Genomic DNA, 12,240 nt, shown 5'->3' with positions numbered 1-12,240 from the left:
CACTGTCCCCACGTGGACACAGGCACACATCACAGCCTCTCCCATCACCAACATCACACAACCAGCATCACACATCACAGCCTCTCCCATCACCAACATCACAGAGTCAGCATCACACATCACAGCCTTCCCCATCACCAACATCACACAACCAGTATCACACATCACAGCCTCTCCCATCACCAACATCACACAACCAGTATCACACATCACAGCCTCCCCCATCACCAACATCACAGAGTCAGCATCACACATCACAGCCTCTCCCATCACCAAACTCACACAACCAGCATCACACATCACAGCCTCTCCCATCACCAACATCACACAACCAGTATCACACATCACAGCCTCCCCCATCACCAAACTCACACAACCAGCATCACACATCACAGCCTCTCCCATCACCAAACTCACACAACCAGCATCACACATCACAGCCTCCCCCATCACCAACATCACAGAGTCAGCATCACACATCACAGCCTCTCCCATCACCAAACTCAGAACCAGCATCACACATCACAGCCTCCCCATCACCAACATCACACAACCAGCATCACACATCACAGTCTCCCCCATCACCAACATCACACAGTCAGCATCACACATCACAGCCTCCCCCATCACCAACATCACACATCACAGCCTCCCCCATCACCAAACTCACACAGCCAGCATGACACATCACAGCCTCCCCCATCACCAACATCACAGAGCCATCATCACACATCACAGCCTCCCCCATCACCAACATCACAACCAGCATCACACATCACAGCCTCCCCCATCACCAACATCACACATCACAGCCTCCCCCATCACCAACATCACACAACCAGCATCACACATCACAGCCTCCCCCATCACCAAACTCACACAGCCAGCATCACACATCACAGCCTCCCCCATCACCAAACTCACACAGCCAGCATGACACATCACAGCCTCCCCCATCACCAACATCACAGAGCCATTATCACACATCACAGCCTCCCCCATCACCAAACTCACACAACCAGCATCACACATCACAGCCTCCCCCATCACCAACATCACACAGCCAGCATCACACATCACAGCCTCCCCCATCACCAACATCACAGCCAGCATCACACATCACAGCCTCCCCCATCACCAACATCACAACCAGCATCACACATCACAGCCTCCCCTATCACCAAACTCACACAACCAGCATCACACATCACAGCCTCCCCCATCACCAACATCACACAGCCAGCATCACACATCACAGCCTCCCCCATCACCAACATCACAGCCAGCATCACACATCACAGCCTCCCCCATCACCAACATCACAGTCAGCATCACACATCACAGCCTCCCCCATCACCAAACTCACACAGTCAGCATCACACATCACAGCCTCCCCCATCACCAACATCACAACCAGCATCACACATCACAGCCTCCCCCATCACCAACATCACAACCAGCATCACACATCACAGCCTCCCCCATCACCAACATCACACAGCATCACACATCACAGCCTCCCCCATCACCAACATCACAACCAGCAACACACATCACAGCCTTCCCAACACCAAACTCACACAGTCAGCATCACACATTACAGCCTCCCCAACACCAACATCACAACCAGCAACACACATCACAGCCTTCCCAACACCAAACTCACACAGTCAGCATCACGCATTACAGCCTCCCCAACACCAAACTCACACGAAGAGCCAACATCACACATCACATCTTCCACATCACTAAACTCACACTAACAGCCAACAATCACAACCTCCCCATTACCAAACTCACACGAACAGCTAACATCACACATCACAGCCTCCCCATCAGTAGCATGCACAACTGGAAATGTGACAGATCGAACAGAAAACCATTTGTATGGTTTTGGGTTTGTTCTACCTAGTTTTACTCGCATATTTACAATCGTAACGAATTACAGTACCTACATAACGAGTGAATTAATGAACCGTGGGTTACCAAAAGGTGCGTAAGTCACACCAGAGCATGTTAAGGATCCTTAACGTGCAGTGTTCATGCCAAAGGCTCCACTGCGCAAAACTAAAGCGAAAGATGATCCCAAGGGTAGTGGAAGAAACATCCCAAGCCGTCCTAGCTAGCTGACTCGCCACCTCGTGGTAGCATATATATAGTACATGCCACGCACCGGAGCAGAAAAAGTGGCGTGGCATTGACATTTTTCAACATTGAATATCAAGAGGCTCATAATGTGGGCAAAACGATTTCTAATATACCTCCAAAAAGAGCGCAGCACGTACTTCTGGTATTGTCCATTATCTTCCGGGGTGGCTGAAAGGAAATAATGTTGGATGCTTTGAAAGAATGCGTGGCCACCACATTTGTGGGAGCATTTTATGTCCAGTTAAATATGGCGCGTAAATGTGTTCACCCAAACTCTTGTTGGATAAATGTTTGTCCGATCGGATTAATCTGATGGTGTGCATAAAATGCTTAATAATGGCCTAACCCAACAATGCATTCTTTCAGATGCATGTTTTGTGCTAACACAGCAAGTGTGCGACACGCACAATGAGACTTTTAAACAGTGCACTTGTCACTCTTCCAGTTATGCATTCCACTGTCGCAATGCCATGACCACAGAATGCACAAACTTGTCTGAGTCTAACCGTTTTGAAATCATGGACGTCGACAAAATTTGCACACTTGTTTTGCTGCCATAACAAATGCAAACCTACAGATTCTAGATTTGAAGCTTTCGTGACTGCAAGGATCCACACTCTTTGGTTCTATTCGGTAAAGTCACGTAACAAACAACAAAAAATAAAAAAAATAAAAAAAATTCACGACGTTTCGGCCACAACACAAGTGGCCTTCATCAGGTGAAGGGACCGTGCTGTCATGAGGACAGCGTTGGAGTGAAAACAGCCAAGCCCACTCACTTACTCCACTCACTCACTCCACTCACTCACTCCACTCACTCACTCCACTCACTCACTCCACTCACTCACTCCACTCACTCACTCCACTCACTCACTCCACTCACTCCACTCCCCTCCCTGCTGCAGGTCCGTTATGGTCCCCACCTGCTCCTGGCCCATCATGGCCCATACACCTCCTACGTATATCGTGCTCATCTCTATACTAATTCCTTTGTCAAGCGCTTTGCTTTCTCCCACACAGCTTAAAGAACGCGACCTGTTTTCACTCCAATGCTGTCCTCATGACAGCACGGTCCCTTCACCTGATGAAGGCCACTTGTGTTGTGGCCGAAACGTCGTGAATTTTTATTTTTTATTTTTATTTTTTGTTGTTTGTTACGTGACTTTACCGAATAGAACCAAAGAGTATGAAACCTACAGATGTCACAAACTGTGACCTAAATGTGATAATTGCTAAATAAGCTGAATATTGCGTGTGTATGTTCATATATCAATTGTCAAATGATAGTATTTTATGGTGAATGCAGGCCAGTAGTGAAAATGATCCATTGGCATTGGCAATGGCTGTTCACTGTACGTTTAAGGTCGTATTAGTATGAAACATAACCGTTCTAAAACACACGCATAATGAATACAACATACATGAATGCACGATCACCTAAGCCGTGTTGTAATCGAACGTAATGGTTTGCCAGATTGTTTTAGCTCTTAATTGTGAAACGTGGCCCGTGGCTTTGAGAGACAATCATCTGCAAGGCGATAACAGAATGTGGAGTCTCATTGTAAAAGTGTGTTATTCTATGCCCTATCACCTTCCGAGTGTTTGTTGTAATCAATAGCGTTACGTATCAACACAGAAACAGAATGGTACTTATTCTTGGTTCTTTCGGTAAAGTCACGTAGAAGGGAAATAGTAAAATAATAAAAATGAAACAATAAAATTCTCACGATGTTTCGATTGCAACACAAGCAATCATCATCAGGTGTGAAAACCACGTTTCTTGCTGTGGTTTTCACACCTGATGATGATTGCTTGTGTTGCAATCGAAACGTCGTGGATAATTTTATTGTTTTATTTTATTGTTTTATTCTTTCCCTTCTACGTGACTTTACCGAAAGAACCAAGAATATGAATCGCTGCAGACACGAAAGCTTTAAATCGAAACAGAATGGTACTTTCTTATTGCGTACACAAGGTGGCACTCACGTGTCTGTTTCTTATTTCACATGGGCGTTGCAGAGTTTAAATAAAAAAAGCGACTGGTCTTTTTGGAAAAACAACATCATGCTAGACTGCACGTGTATGCCTAGGGTGTGTCTACCATTCCTTCAGATTAAAGTAGAGTCGTGTAATTCTACCTTGCTTGCCTTAAAACATGCCTCCCGAACACTACTTGCACACGCAATATGCCAAGCCATCGTTGCCATGGCTTGGCATATTGCCTGGCTCAAATGATGACACAGACAGACTATTTATAAAACAAAACCCCGACAGATGTCTGAAATTTTAGATAGCAGCTGCCTGTACCCAATGCATAACCTCAGATGCCCATTACAGGAATGAGGTGTTCTGGCAACTGTAAATTGTCGAAGGTGCCAGATAACGTAAATCAACTGCAGGCAAGACATTGCATAATCAAATTCATTGAAAGGCCGTGCAATAGAATTGCAAGTGCTTGCTTGGCTCAATATGAGTAAAAGCCGTTTGTGTAAAGGGCATGTCTACTGCTTTGCTACAAGCGAGGGCAGCGTAATGAGATTTTTCACGGTTGTCTACAGGAGGTAAGGTTTACACAAGGAATACAGACGATGAATATGCACGAGTTATATGACACTTTCCAACATTCGTTTGTTCTCAGGGATATATATATATTTTCAATGCGCACTACCTGCTGACGTGGATCAGAAACGTGGACTTCATCTAATAAAATGGAATTAAAAACAGAAGATTGCACAAAAATAAGCATGTGGAGGCACATGCCTGGACTCACACGAAGAGACAGAAAGAAGAACACATGGGTTCGTGAACATTTGCAGGATAGAGAATACATATGGACTGTTAAGTAAAAGTAAGTGGGCTTCGGCAGAACACATCGCTATGGATTGAATGATGGCCGGTGGTCAAGACTAATGATGGAATGGCTGTCAAGGCAGGGAATGTATCCAAGAGAATGTCCACAGTGGAACGCAGCAATACAATGGTGGAGTGTCATATTGCGGTACTGTCGAGGATGGCGGCAGCTTGCAGAGGTCCTCATCCAGCAGTTGATTGATCATGGATGATGTTGATGGTGATGATGAATATAACCTTATTGTCCAAACCGCAAAAGTTGTCACTTGCCACACGACTTGACGTCGCTAGATGTGACATCACAGGTAAAGATGTCATCGGGAGGCACTCACATGTTGTGTGACATCATCGCCTTGGCCGACAAGTCTTTTTAAACATTTTTTTCCATCTAGGACTAGTTTTTTATTATCACCAAGTTTTGGCCAATAAGCTGCAACTTAACATCTGACGAAATTGTAATAAGAGAGCGCCATCTCCTGCATTATTGTGGGGGGTTACAGCTAAATATTTATATAGTCAATGTATTATCGGCAGTAGGGATTCTATCTGGGGGAAAGGTGAAGGGGCGGATCCAGCTGGGAAGGCTCTGGAACGATCTCGAAGGTTCCAGGAGGGGCGTGGCCAGAGGCGGGGTTTATCCTCCGGGGAGCGAATATAAGCAGGGGGTACAGCAACTGTTTGGGGTTGGTGTTTGAAGATCTAAGAGGAGCTTCCCGTCGCTGCTGCCCCGCCGTCTCCACCTGCCACGTGGCGGCTCGACCTCCAGCCGCTCAGCCGCTCCCTAGCGCGCCGCCAGCCAGCGGTGCCGTTAGCGAGCGGGGTGAGCGCCACGTGGCGCGGGGCAGCGTAGCCACGAGAGCGGGGCGACATCCACGGGAAGAGAGGTGGCTGTCCGAAAAATTAATAAATCATACCTTGAAGTTACTTACCGTGTCAGAGGCACTTATTGCAAAATTATGAGCAGCTACCCAGATGCGAAACCCGGGTTGTGTTTTGACAGATATCGGCCTTTGTGAGCCGGCTGGTTTCCTCCATATTGAAACATTGATTAAGACCCCTTGTGCAAGTTCTTCTAATTTTACGTGAAGCAATCTGATGGTACAACGGTTGTCCTGCGGAGCTTCTGTCTTCCACCATAGAATTGTGCACTTTTCACCATTTGCCCAGGGCTGTAGCGATAGCTCCTGCTTCATGCTTCCTTGAGAAGGGAGGCACTTGCACGTTTAAGTTCGTTCGTTTCTCAATCCGCCTGTCCTGGTGAGGGTCGCGGTGGCAGCATGTTAAGTAGGGCAGTCCAGACCTCCCGTTCCCTGGCGACAGACCCTAGCTCTTCATGGGGAATTCCCAGGCGTTCCCAGGCCGGCCGAGCGACATAGTCCCACCAGCGTGTCCTGGGGTCGGCCCTGGGGTCTTCGCCCAGCGGGACGTGCCCGGTTGAGTTCTCAGGAGAGTCTACCGGGGGGCATCCTCACCAGGTGCCCGAACCACCTCGACTGGCTACTCTCGATCCGGAAGAGCAGCGGCTCGACTCTGAGGCTCTCCCGGACTACCGAGATCCGGTCACGGCGAGTGAGCCCGGCAACCCTGCGGAGGTTCATCCGCAGGGTTGTTATTTCTTTATGATACTCGCCACTGAGGAGTCTCGCGTCGGTACAACATATGAGGTCAGCAACAGAGTCAGAGGAGTCAAAGGGTCAGCGAGTGAGAGAGAAGTCCAATCCTCCTAGACGTGCAGGAGCAAGCTCTGGCGATACCGACTGACGTGGCTGCCTCTCAGTTGGTTGACCTAGTTCAAATCCCTCTAAGTTCAAGTCACAGCAGTACTGTATACAAAAAATACTGTCCACAGACATTGTCATTTTTCATATGCCATTGATACAAAAATGTAATTGTATAATGATTTTAATATGCAATCGCAATGCATTGAAAGATTGTATTTTCCCCAAGTCACGTGTATAAAGTTATTACGAGTATCTAACTTGAACCTAATGCGAGAAGTTCAAACAATTTGGATTTTCACCCAGAAGTGTTATTCACTTATGTTTGTGATGCATGCATTGAGTTGAGGTATCTTTCCCATTTGTAGCACATTCATACATTACAGTACTGTATATTTTCTATGATAAAATATATTTTATCGGATATAATTTAAAGAAAAGTTTGAATCTTCAAAAAGTAGTTGTTTCAGTTCACATTATTTTTTTGGTTGTTCAAATTTTGGCTAACTTTCACAATTTTTTTATTTAAAATTGTTTACATTCACACTGGCAGTTGCAATTCCAGAACGTATGGGAGATCCCCTCTCCCTGTATGTGGAAGTATGAAAAATGTACCTTCACTGCAATATTTTCCAAATATTCTGATACCACCAACTTAATTTCTCTCAATAAAATTTAACTTTTAAAGCCGCATTTTCGTTACGCAAATTCTATTCACGTATTTCATCATGTAAATTCGTGGGATCAATTTATTCTAAGTATGCCAACGTGACTCTTTTGCCAAATTCGAGTCGTCCATAAACTTGGTGGCCATCAAAGTTGTCCTTCAAATGGAGTGCTGGGATACATTAGTCCTGGGTACCAAGGTGTTAGTGAACCATAGTAAGAAAAAATCATGGCTAGATATTGCTATTTATTTTGAAATGCATTGAAGTTTTGATTTTTGGCTGTTGGAAGAGCACACGGTAGCACACCGTTGAAAATTGTGTCAGGGAATTTAACATCCAAATTTAACAATGCTGTGAAGGGATTGTAGATATGGAGTAGCTGAGTCAGTGTTGATCCACTGTGCATGCCATGGCTCAAATATGTTGCAATGGTGGGCCATTCTGTGGCAGTCACACGGTAGGAATCGTCAACAAGCCATGATCTCTCCGCTGCTAGATATAGGCCTCCCAAAGCGACCGCTTTATCTGTCAGTTTCGTGATACAACACACGGAGCTGATTCATAGCTCTGAAGGCCATAGCTTGGACAGCCCCGATGTGCATGGTATCATGTCACCTGCCATCAATTAAGTGCACTACATGTAAAACTTACGGACGCTTACCATTTTGTGCATGTGTGTGCTTTCTTCACAGAAAGTAATATAGCAACCATATTGGTATTACAGTGGGGTCTGAAATGCTTCATTTTTTTTAAGTGATTGGAAAGCAAGCTGTACACCTGCGATGAGCTATGTTTAATATGAGCCAAAAATGTGCTACCAAAAACACATTCTGAAACGTATGACTGAAATTAGTCTTATCGACCTCCTCTTATTCGTGGCGACGGCGAACCAAAATCGCTGATTCGCGATTTCCTCCACCGATCTTCGGGGATATAATTGTGGATAATCGGATACATTTGCCATGCGACTCCATTGATTTGTGAAAAAGTATGCAGATGACAGGAAGCCATTTCCGCAATGCAGGATAGGAAAACTTGCGGATAATCGTGGCTAATAGGAAGGGTAGGGTTGTGGATAATAGGTTTTGGGGACCCTACAGCTCTCATGGAAAATAGCAGCTGTGGGTAAGAGGGTTGCGGATTAAAATAAATTATGTAGATCTTTATAAGAATGTCTGAGAGTTGATACGATATACTTTGAGAGACACAAGTTGTAACGATGGGCATCTACTGGAAGGGCAAAACGTGTGGTTGACTTAATATATCTTTAAATTTTGATTTAAAGCTTTCGTGACTGCAGTAATTCATATTCTGAGCTCTTTTGGTAAAGTCACGTTGAAGGGAAACAATAAAATAATAAAATATATAAAACAAGAAAACATTCTCGCGACGTTTCGACCATAACACAAACGGTCATCATCAGGTGTGAAAAAAACCAACGGCAAAATACATTTGAAAGAAGTGGCGGTTTGCATCAATTGATTTATTTATTTTCAACGGTGTTTGTGCTTATTTTTTTAAAACGTTAGCACCACGGGCAGCGATTTGACAGTTTGTTTAGAAGGACGAGTCCAACTATGTTCTGAAAAGAGGAGGGGGGAGACGAAAAATGTATGTATGCTGTCTGAAAGCCACCGTAAGTGTGAACAATCAATTAAGACCTGAAATGGTTTATCAAATCCTTCCAATAATTGCTAAGCCAGAATCCATCTTCTCGGTTGAAATTGTCTCTGTGTTTGTATATGTGGATAGCCTCATGAACAAATCTCTCATGGTAGCCAGATGGCTTACAAAGAACCTCTGTCTTGGAGAAGTCAATGTCATGTGAGCCTACAGAATTATAACAATGATCTGCCACGGCCGAGGTGTTGGTCCTACCATGTTTAAGGTCTGCTTTGTGTTCACGAATGCAGTCCGAGACATGGCATTTGGTTTCTCCAATGTAACTACTACCACAGAGGCAACTTAGTTTGTAGACGCCAGGGTACTGTATGTCCAGAATCACATCTTTTACACACGGAACCAGATCACGGATGTTATGTAATGTGTTGAAACGGACCTGGATCTTGTGTTTATTCAAGATTTTTGGAGATCTTTTTTTTGTGATCCGCGCAATGTAAGGTAAAGTGATGGTTTTGAAAGGCTCCTCAAGAGGGTCCTTCTTCATGGTTTGAGTGATAGCTTTGTGGATTGTATAGTCGAAGTAATCATTAGCCTTAAGAGCTTGGTGTACGTGCTTGAGTTCACTGCCTATGTGTTCCTGGTCGGATATGCATTGGGCTCTATGGTACAGAGTCTTGATGAGAGAATTCTTCTGTGATGGATGGTGGTGGGAATCCGGTTTCAAATAAGCATCTGTATGGGTAGCTTTCCTGTAGACAGAGTGACTCATTGAACCATCAGGTCTCTTTTTTATTAGGACATGCAAAAAAGGTAGCTTGCCATCTTTTTCGACTTCCATGGTAAATCTGATGGCTGGGTGTATGGGATTGATGTGGTCGAAGAATTGGTCTAGGGCAGGCCGGCCATGTGGCCAGATGACGTTATCCACGTACCTCTTCCATAAGGTTGGGCGCAGAGTGGCTGTCTGGATGGCGTCAGTCTCAAATTTCTCCATGAAAATGTTAGCTATAACCGGAGATAGGGGGGAGCCCATTGGGGTGCCCTCAGTTTGTTTGTAGAAAGTTCCATTCCAAGTGAAGTATGTATTGGTTAAGCAGTGTCTCACCAGGGGGGGTACCTCAGTGTTTAGTCGCAATCATTGAAGACTTGGTTCATCAAGTACTAAACACTGACGTACCCCCCCCCCCCCCCTCGTGAGACACTGCTTAACCGATGCATACTTCACTTGGAATGGAACTTTCTACAAACAAACTGAGGGCACCCCAATGGGCTCCCCCCTATCTCCGGTTATAGCTAACATTTTCATGGAGAAATTTGAGACTTACGCCATCCAGACTACCACTCTGCGCCCAACCTTATGGAAGAGGTACGTGGATGACACTTTGTCATCTGGCCACATGGCCGGCCTGCTCTAGACCAATTCGTCGACCACATCAATTCCATACACCCAGCCATCAGATTTACCATGGAAGTCGAAAAAGATGGCAAGCTACCTTTTTTGGATGTCCTAATAAAAAAGAGACCTGATGGTTCAATGAGCCACTCTGTCTACAGGAAAGCTACCCATACGGATGCTTATCTGAAACCGGATTCCCACCACCATCCATCACAGAAGAATTATCTCAAGACTCTGTACCATAGAGCCCAATGCATATCCGACCAGGAACACATAGGCAGTGAACTCAAGCACGTACACCAAGCTCTTAAGGCTAATGGTTACTCCGACTATACAATCCGCAAAGCTATCACTCAAACCATGAAGAAGGACCCTCTTGAGGAGCCTTTCAAAACCATCACTTTACCCTACATTGCGCGGATCACAAAAAAGATCTCCAAAATCTTGAATAAACACAAGATCCAGGTCCGTTTCAACACATTACATAAAATCCATGATCTGGTTCTGTCTGTAAAAGATGTGATTCTGGACATACAGTACCCTGGCATCTACAAACTAAGTTGCCTCTGTGGTAGTAGTTACATTGGAGAAACCAAACGCCATGTCTCGGACCGCATTGGTGAACACAAAGCAGACCTGAAACACGGTAGGATCAACACCTCGGCCGTGGCAGATCATTGTTATAATTCAGTAGGCTCACATGACATTGACTTCTCCAAGACAGAGGTTCTTTGTCAGCCATCTGGCTACCATGAGAGATTCGTTCATGAGGCTATCCACATATACAAACACAGAGACAATTTCAACCGAGAAGATGGATTCTGGCTTAGAAATCATTGGAAGGATTTGATAAACCATTTCAGCTCTTAATTGATTGTTCACGCTTACGGTGGCTTTCAGACAGCATGCATTAATTTTTCGTCTCCCCCCTCCTCTTTTCAGAACATAGATGGACTCGTCCTTCTAAACAAACTGCCAAATCGCTGCCCGTGGTGCTAACGTTTTTTTTTATAAATAAATAGGCACAAACACCGTTTAAAAATAAATAAATGCAAACCGCCACTTCTTTCAAATGTTTCTTGCCGTTGGTTTTTCACACCTGATGATGGCCGTTTGTGTTATGGTCGAAACGTCGTGATAATTTTTTATTGTTTTATATATTTTATTATTTTATTGTTTCCCTTCAATGTGACTTTACCGAAAGAGCTAAGAATATTAATATATCTTTGTTCATGTGCTTTCTGCTAGTATGACGCACCACGATGCCTAAGCCTTTGTTGAAGATGAAAGGACGCTTGAGTCAGTGGAAAATTATATCATCCTTCCGCGGTCTCACAAAGCAAGGTCTTATTGGTGCAAATACCACGGTGAGTTTCATAAACATAATAAGGGGTCTCCTTCATTGTGCCAACTATCCAGGTCAAATCCATTGCATCTCCAGCTGAAGCCGTCGCTGCATCATCACCATCGCCGTTATACAACCCAAAACTCAATGCAGTTATTGAAAAAAAGCCCCTGCAACCGACCCTGCCCTACACACACACATGCACACACTTACACACACATAATCCCCCCCTCCACTCCTTACGGGGGGTGGGGGGGGGGCTATGCTGAACAATCGTTGCACGCGGCTCGCGGAGAGACGTCACTCGACCTCGGGCCAATCGCAGCACGGCGTGGGCAAGGCTTGTGTGGGGGCGAGGGGGGGGCTCGTGGCCGGGGGGGCTTATGGGGGGGGGGAGCTGTGGGGTGGGGCTTGTGGGCGGCGGGGGGGGGGGGCTGGTGACTGGGGGGGGGGGCTTGTGACTGGGGGGGGGGGGTTGTGGGGAGGGGGTAG

The sequence above is a fragment of the Petromyzon marinus genome, chromosome 28 (assembly GCF_048934315.1).
Source record: "Petromyzon marinus isolate PM22_M1 ecotype Great Lakes invasive population chromosome 28, UKy_Petmar_22M1.pri1.0, whole genome shotgun sequence".
In the NCBI taxonomy this organism is placed as follows: Eukaryota; Metazoa; Chordata; class Hyperoartia; order Petromyzontiformes; family Petromyzontidae; genus Petromyzon; species Petromyzon marinus.
This window is presented reverse-complemented; position numbering follows the sequence as displayed.